This window comes from Sinocyclocheilus rhinocerous, unplaced genomic scaffold, assembly GCF_001515625.1.
Source record: "Sinocyclocheilus rhinocerous isolate Xijiao unplaced genomic scaffold, SAMN03320098_v1.1 scaffold17201, whole genome shotgun sequence".
Classification (NCBI taxonomy): domain Eukaryota; kingdom Metazoa; phylum Chordata; class Actinopteri; order Cypriniformes; family Cyprinidae; genus Sinocyclocheilus; species Sinocyclocheilus rhinocerous.
In genome coordinates this window covers 13,794-22,003 of record NW_015648826.1, presented here as the reverse complement: position 1 = coordinate 22,003, position 8,210 = coordinate 13,794, and the positions used below count along the sequence as shown (strand labels likewise).

The 8,210-nt window shown below is 34.8% G+C and overlaps 1 pseudogene; it reads right to left on the bottom strand.

Moving 5' to 3' along the window:
- Positions 1 to 2,309: 2,309 nt before the first annotated feature.
- LOC107710249 (Ig heavy chain V region 914-like) lies at positions 2,310 to 2,772 on the bottom strand (annotated as a pseudogene).
- Positions 2,773 to 8,210: the final 5,438 nt, after the last annotated feature.

The window sequence follows — 8,210 nt, the reverse complement described above, 5'->3', positions numbered from 1 at the left end:
ACTGCCTGAAGTAGCCTCCCCTGGCTGCTGCCAAGAGGAGAACTACATCAAGGCAGAAGCAACAGAACTCCGCCCCTTGAGGAAACGGAGCTTGGCCCACCACTCCGAGATGATCATCTTCCATGAGAAGATGTCTTCTTGTCTCAGTAGAGTAGTCAGGAGCAGAACGATGTGATCGCTCGGCTCCTCAGCGAAAAGCTGAATATGCGCTGCATCTGCTGCCTACTTATACTCACGCTGTGATCAGCGGCAGCTGGATGCAATAATCGCATGCCAATGTGCATTGGCTCGTTTAGTTTACACTCGAAGTAGATTGGTCTCTCTAAGCGAGATCCCAATTTCGTCGGTCATCCGACGTGACGTCGAGAGTGACCGACTGAAAGGGAACAAGCACACAATGTTTTACCACATTATAGGAGTATGACATACTTACCCATAATTCTGATTTAATGTCAGTAAGGGTCTAATGAAGGGTTTACAGTGATATATTTTAGCTTAGTAGCATAAATATGATGTATATTCACAGTTTATAGACTGTTGGGCTTTTGTCAGGTCTAAATGTGTCTGTGTTTCTGGAAGAGACAATGGACATTTTAAATCTGCTTTTCAGTATGTCACTTCTATCATACACCCATCTAACACACACATTGTAGAGCAGCCTGTTATGTCCAGTGAATGCAACTCAGAAAAGGTGATTTCAACGGCCAGAAAACATTTTACACATTTTAATGGCCGTAACAATTTTGACAGAGTCATAAGTTAAAGAGGTGCTGTAAAACAAATGTCTGTATGAGCCCTTAAAATGATAGTAAATTATAAACATCACAATTCTGTCATCATTAACTCACCCTCACATCCTTGTAAAACTATATTTATGTATGTATGTATGTATGTATGTATGTATGTACAGTATGTATGTATTTTTCAACTATTGTGTCCATATAATAAAAGTCAGTATATCCAAAACAACAATGGATATCACTGACCTAATTAAACAAAAATATTAAGCCATTTTTAACAAAATATTTTGTTTAAATTTCAAACCTGAATGTGTGACTTTCTTTATTATGATAAATCTGCATTACTAAAGATGATTGCATGTTTATAAGTACAGATAGCAGATATGTTATTATCTGAAAACTATGAAAATATACCAAAAACGTCAGTTTCAAATCTTCAAACATTATTTGAGTTTGGTTATAAAACACATCACAGGTTTCACTGTAGACCACGGCTGTGGCTTGTCTGCTTATTGGCCCTAATGTAGGTTTCCTGCTCTTTGGGCTTTATGTAAGTCATATATAAAAATACACAGGAAGTGTTTATCAGATTGATATACATTTATGAATAATAACAACATGATTTCACATGGTATCATTTTATATACAGTAGCTGTTTAAAATGATATATGTTTGGCCACTCCATAAGAGGATGACACTTATTTAAAGAGCATCATTTGGCCATCATTCAAAAGTGACAAAGGAGTTTTCATTATAACACAATAAATGACTATGTATTTATTTATTTATTTGTTTGTTTGTTTGTTTGTTTGTTTATTTAAGCTTAATAATGTAGACTTATCATTATATTAGTAGACTAGTAGACTTACTTAGTATATAATTTCAAAAGACTACATCTATCTGTCTTTAAATGTAATGCAGTAGATGTTGTTTTATACAAACTTAAACTTTAATCAGATTTGATTTAAATGATTTACTCATTCATCAAATTAACTTGTAACATTATAACTATTAAACTACGAAACTACTATTAACTATGAAAATACAAACATTTATAACTAGCAGGCAGTAAATGTTTTCTTAAGAGATGTTGTGTTCAGTGAGTCGAACAGCTGCTCCTCAGCAGGCACTGAAGTAACAGACACTAGCAAGTACAGACTACTAGCATTATTGCTGTAAAAGAGATTAATTGGATTTTTTTTTTTCATAGTCATGAGCTTCATAAGAATAAATCAGTAAATAATCAATACAATGATGACAGTATCAGTAATAATATCTAGACTGTCTGAAAGTTTCTAAAACCATAAAAATAGACTTCACTATCATGGAATAATGAAAAATAATTATAATTTATAATTGGAAAGCAATATGGTACGTTTTTAATAAAGAATGTACACTAATGTTTGAGTCATTTTTATGAGTATTTAATGAGTATTTATGAGTATTTAATCTGCATCTGAAACTGAATCAGTAATTAGAAGTAGCTTAGTGATGATTCTTAGCATAAAGCTGTGTATTTGTGTGCCGAGTGCTAGTGTGGTTTTTGATCAAGGCAGCAGCTGCTCTGTGTCACTGTGACTCTCTGGCGCAGTAATGTGTCCTCAGTCTGCATATTCTGTCCTTGCAGAGTTACTGTGTTGCTGGAAGACTCTCTGGTAACTTGAAATCTACTTTTCAGTTTATCACTGTAGTGTGTGCTACCGCTACCACACATCCTTCCAACCCATTCCAGAGCTTTTCCTGCAGGCCGCCGAATGAAGTCAGTACAGTAGCTGCTGTCAGTCACTGAATATCCAGCGATTTTACAGGACAGAGTCAACACCTGACCAGGACTTAAGACCAGAGAATCAGTCTGAGTCAGTTCAACACAGTGGACACCTGAGGGGGAAAATATGACCAGAAATGTTAGAGATAGGACAACATTATATATAACCATGAGTGTTTTTAATATGAAGTATCTCTATTGAAGCTATAAAGACTTACGAGAAACAGCTGCCAGCAGCAGCAACAACCAGAGAGATGAAGAGATCATGGTTTGAGACGAGTGAGAACAAGCTGCTTCTTTCCATCCTAATACTCAAATAAAGAGGAGGAGGGACAATATTCGCATACAATACTGCATATGCAACCCAGTAAATGAGTATCTACATATCTTTTTTTTTTTTACATTTCTTTCAAAAGATAGCATTGACAGAGATGGATCTGTGACATTAACAATAGAACACATTTAATTCAACTTAATATTTGTTTTTTCTTATATATTCACTTAAGGTCATTCATGGCATATGTATCAGCAATCATGGCATTTAAATAGTTTATATTCTAGGTAAATATAGGTAAATATTGGCCAGTATATCATCCATTAGGATAAGATATCTTTGGTCTGTTTCTTTGGCTCAGAGTTGTACTGTGCTGCAGCGCCATCTGCTGTTGTTGTTGTTTTTATCTCATTTTCCTCCCTGGCATGTTTTTGTACCGCTCAGTGCTTTTTCTGCATCATTGTGTGTATCCTGCACAGTAATATAGAGCTGTATACACCATGTATTCAGATACACCATGCTGTTTGAATTATCTCTAGTGATCTCTATTCGTCTTTTTTTTTTTTTTTTTTTTTTTTACATTTCTTTCAGAAGACAGCATTGACAGAGATGGATCTGTGACTAAACATATTTAATTCAACTTGATATTTGTTTTTTTCTTATATATTCACTTAAGGTCATTCATGGCATATGTATCAGCAATCATGGCATTTAAATAGCTTATATTCTAGGTAAATATAGGTAAATATTGGCCAGTATATCATCCATTAGGATAAGATATCTTTGGTCTGTTTCTTTGGCTCAGAGTTGTACTGTGCTGCAGCATCATCTGCTGTTTTTCCCCCTCCCTGGCATGTTTTTGTACCGCTCAGTGCTTTTTCTGCATCATTGTGTATTTCTTGCACAGTAATATACAGCTGTATCTTCTGTTGTCAGACCAGAGAGTTTCAGATACACCATGCTGTTTGAATTATCTCTAGTGATCTCTATTCGTCCCTCTACACTTTTAGCATACACTGTTTTACTGGCATCATACCAGTGACGAATCCAGGCTGTACCATAGCTTGTAACTGAATAGGAGACTTTACAGTTGATAGTGAGAGTGGCATCAGGACGGACAGTCAGAGACTCGGGCTGAGTGAGTTCATTTGAATCAATACCTGTATCAAATCAAATAATACCTGTTAATATTAGCAACAAAATGATGTATCACACAGAAAGCAGACTAAACTTACAGGATATCACTGCCAGAAGCAGCACTAAAGATGAAGAGATCATGGTTTGTTTCACAGCACAGTTTGAATGAACTGAAGCGATTCTTCACTCCCTCTAGTGATCAGATGAATGTATAAACTGACTCATACCTGCTGTTTAAATATGCAACAGGAGATTTACATAATCATATGCATATCACACTGTCCTGAAAATTAATTTTTATTGTTTAATTTATTGAGGTAATTATTTACATGTATAATGATCAGAAATGTAAACAGTTTGCAGACATTGTGACTGTAATTTAAATTATTTTTTTTTAACACCAGCTAAACACCTAGAAGTGACAAAAAAAATAATTTATTGCTTTTATTAAAACATTTATGGCATTAAATTCAGAAATGTGGACTAACTGAAAAAAATAATGTTTACTTTTTTCTATTTTATTTTACTTTGGTTAAAATGTATTTTATTTCAAGTAATAATGCTTTTTTTTTTTATTGTTTTAGTTGACTGTAATAACACTGATTCTGAAAGTATGGTTCTTTTGGACCTACATCAGAAATAATAAAATTCAACTATGTTAGTGACATGTTTTAATAGGCATTAATCTTTCAACATCCCTGATCTGCAGAAATCTACTTTTCATCACACAAAGGCATGCAGAGAGTGCCCTTTATTGTAATATCAGCAGTATTCTTATCAAAGATGACTTTAACCTTGACTTTATAACAGTTACGGGTAATCTAAACATGTCCTTCATGTGTTAACTTCTAATAAATTGGTTGCATTCAAGTCAAAAACATAATTTAATCTGATTAAACCAAACTGATTGTACTATAAGGTTACATCAACAAAGTAAAGTCTGCGGGTCATTTCTCAGACGTTTGCTGGGCTGTGAAACACTGATGTAAGTAAGAGTCATTTTTGTAGACTATTCCTACAGTATGTATGGGGGACTTTTTATTGCTCGTTTCATTCCAGATGTTTTTGGCCAGAACTGCTTGTGTTTTGTATCACTGTGTGCTCTCTCTCTGGCGCAGTAATACACAGCTGTATCCTCAGTCTGCATATTCTGTCCTCGCAGAGTCACTGTGTTGCTGGAAGACTCTCTGGTAACTTGAAATCTACTTTTCAGTTTATCACTGTAATATGTGTTATCATCACCACATATCTCTCCAACCCATTCCAGAGCTTTTCCTGCAGGCTGCTGTATCCAGTGAGTACAGTAGCTGCTGTTAGCAGGGCCGCTGCTGGCCAAATGGGTGCCCTAGGCAGGATTTTATTGTTGTGCCCCCTCCATTAAATATTATGTAAGTAAAAAATAAATAAAAAAAACTACTATAGGGGTCAAAATAGAAGTTTAATCAAATATAAAAGTAAATAAATAAATAAACTGTATTATTTACAAATTACAATTGTAGCTCAGACAGTTACAGTGACTTTATTAGTTGTCTGATTGATTTTATAGTCTCAAGCTTTCAGAAATCACACAAAAGAAAATTAAGCAGTTTCACTACGATAAAACCATGGTTTATTTTTGTAAGGGCTGTGATGTCCACATGTTTTTTGTTGAATAAATTATAAAAGCTGTGTCATCTATAGCAAAAAGGTGGCCAAAAATTAAAGATTAAGTGAATATTTGAATTAAATATTTGGTCAATAGCCTATTAAACAAGGATTTGATTGTCCCAAGTGAAGCAGCAGCAATTACCAGGCCTTTGGCTACCTTTGCAGGCATTTGTAATAACATGTAATGTACATAAATTGTTTATTTTGTATTATCCTACATTATGTATTTTAACAGTGTTATTCGAGGAAACCATATAATTATTAATTAACCAATCATTATTGCCTCATTGTTTTTATATAATGCATATTAGGCATTTGTTTGTCGTTAGTACGACACATGTATAAAATTTATGCAGTGCATGGATAATTGTGCGTGCATCTATTAATCATTTTGAGTCTAATACCATCCCATACGATCACAGCATTTCACAGTTTGCATGCATAAATCAAACGTAGTTATGCAAACACAGAGAATTAGCCTTGTATTGGAACTTTTTTTTTTTTATATTGTACAGTTTTAATTACAACCTAGCAACGTTAGAATGTGCATTATAATCTAATATTTCTATGTGATGGAATGCGGTTGATCAGTCAATATTCATCACCATATGTGAATGAGGAAGTAGTTTTTGTATTGCTTTGACACTGAACTCATTCACAGTGACTCTCTAGCGCAGTAATACACAGCAGTGTCTTCAGTCTTGAGGCTGTTCATCTGTAGATACAGTTGACTGCTGGAATCATCTCTGGACACTGTGAACCTGCCCTGCACTGACTGGGAATAGTAGATTGGAGAACTAGCTGTGCTGATGAATGCAATCCACTCCAGTCCTTTTCCAGGGCTCTGTCTGATCCAGTCTAAATAGAGACCGCTGAAAGTAAATCCAGTTATTGTACATGTAAGTTTGTGAGATTCTCCTGGATTTTTAACCACTGCTTCAGACTGAGTGAATGTCTGACATTCAATACCTGTGGAGAGAAAAACAAAACAATATTACATGTAATGAAGTATAATGTTACATTTTTGCACCATTGTTGTTTATGTAGTGACTTACATGGTAAAACTGTCAGAATTACAAATATAAAAAACTTTTTTAACATGGTGTTTGTTAAGTTTAAACCAGAAAGATAGCCTTTGTTTCCAGAGTTCAGATGCCTGTTCAGATCACAAAGACGCACCGTCACATTTAAAGAAGTAAGCTGATTTGCATATTCAAATCAGAGCGCTGATGATATCAAATGCTGACACATATTTGGACCAGATTAAGATTTTTGTGTTTAATGTTTGATCTATATAAACAGACCATTATTTTGCTATTATTAGATATAAATGCCATCTTTGTTGCATTACTTTTAATTTTATTTTGTTTAATGGATTTTAATATAATTTCTTTTTATTTTAATATGAAATTAAAATATCAATATTATAAAATATGCAGAAAATTATGTCTTTACATACAGTTTTGAATAGTGCAACCTGGAAAGTGTTTAAAACCACTGAAAATCAATTCAGAGCTACTAATCAAAACTACATGCTACAAAAATATTCATGTTAGGCTTATGTTCATATCATTTATTGCTCTCATTAGGGACTTTTTCCCTACTGGACATGAATCGATTTTACATAATTTTCTATAATAAGACACTGTTGTTTCCTTTATCGTCATATTCTTTCATTATTCTGTCATTATTCTGTCTTACGGGTTATTTTGCTGCTGTAAGAGTCTCTGGTAACTTAAAGTCTTTAGTTTGTCACTGTAACACATGTAACCTCTACCACAAATCAACACATCAAAAGACACACGTTGTGTTAAAGGAGTCAGATATGCCTTTGTGCTGTTTAACATTTTAGCTTTTATAGTGAACTTCACTGCATATTTAACAACATATTCTCATCAGGCTATATTTTACAGATTTTTTATTCTCTGCTGCCACCTGTTGACTTCTAGTAACAAGAGATAAAACAGCCAGTGTGGTTTTTGTTCAGCTGTACAAGACCTTTGTGTCACTGTGAGTCTCTTGCACAGTAATACACGGCTGAGTCTTCTGCTGTCAGGCCTGATAGTTTCAGATACACCATACTCTTTGAATTATCTCTGGTGATTTCAGTTCGACCTTTGAAGGATTCAGAGTAGTCATTGCCACTGCCGCCACTATGAACACGTCCCAACCACACAAGTGGTTTTCCAGCTTGTTGTCTGATCCAGTGCATGCTACAGCAGCCAAAGCTGAACCCAGATCCTCTACAGGACAGAGTCAGAGTTTCTCCAGGCTTTTTCACAACTTTCAAAGGACTCCGAGTCCATACTTTGACTTTTTGTGCCTAAAAGGAAGATTGAAAAGACTGATTTCATTTGGAATCTGTTTACCCTAGATCTGATAATAGACGTGTCAAAACTCACGTTGTAGGCTGAATGAGAGCAGCAGTAAGCAGAGTGCATTCTTCATCTTGAAAGTGGTGATGTAACACTTCAGATCCAATCAGCAGCACATAAATACTAAACAGACGTTCAGGGTTGATTTGATTTGCATTGGAAGGGTCACAAGGTGCAATCATGACTGAAGGGCCAAACTATTAAAGAACGATATGACAAACCATTACCAGTGTGAGTGATAAAAATATTTCATTGCTTAAAAGTCTTAATAT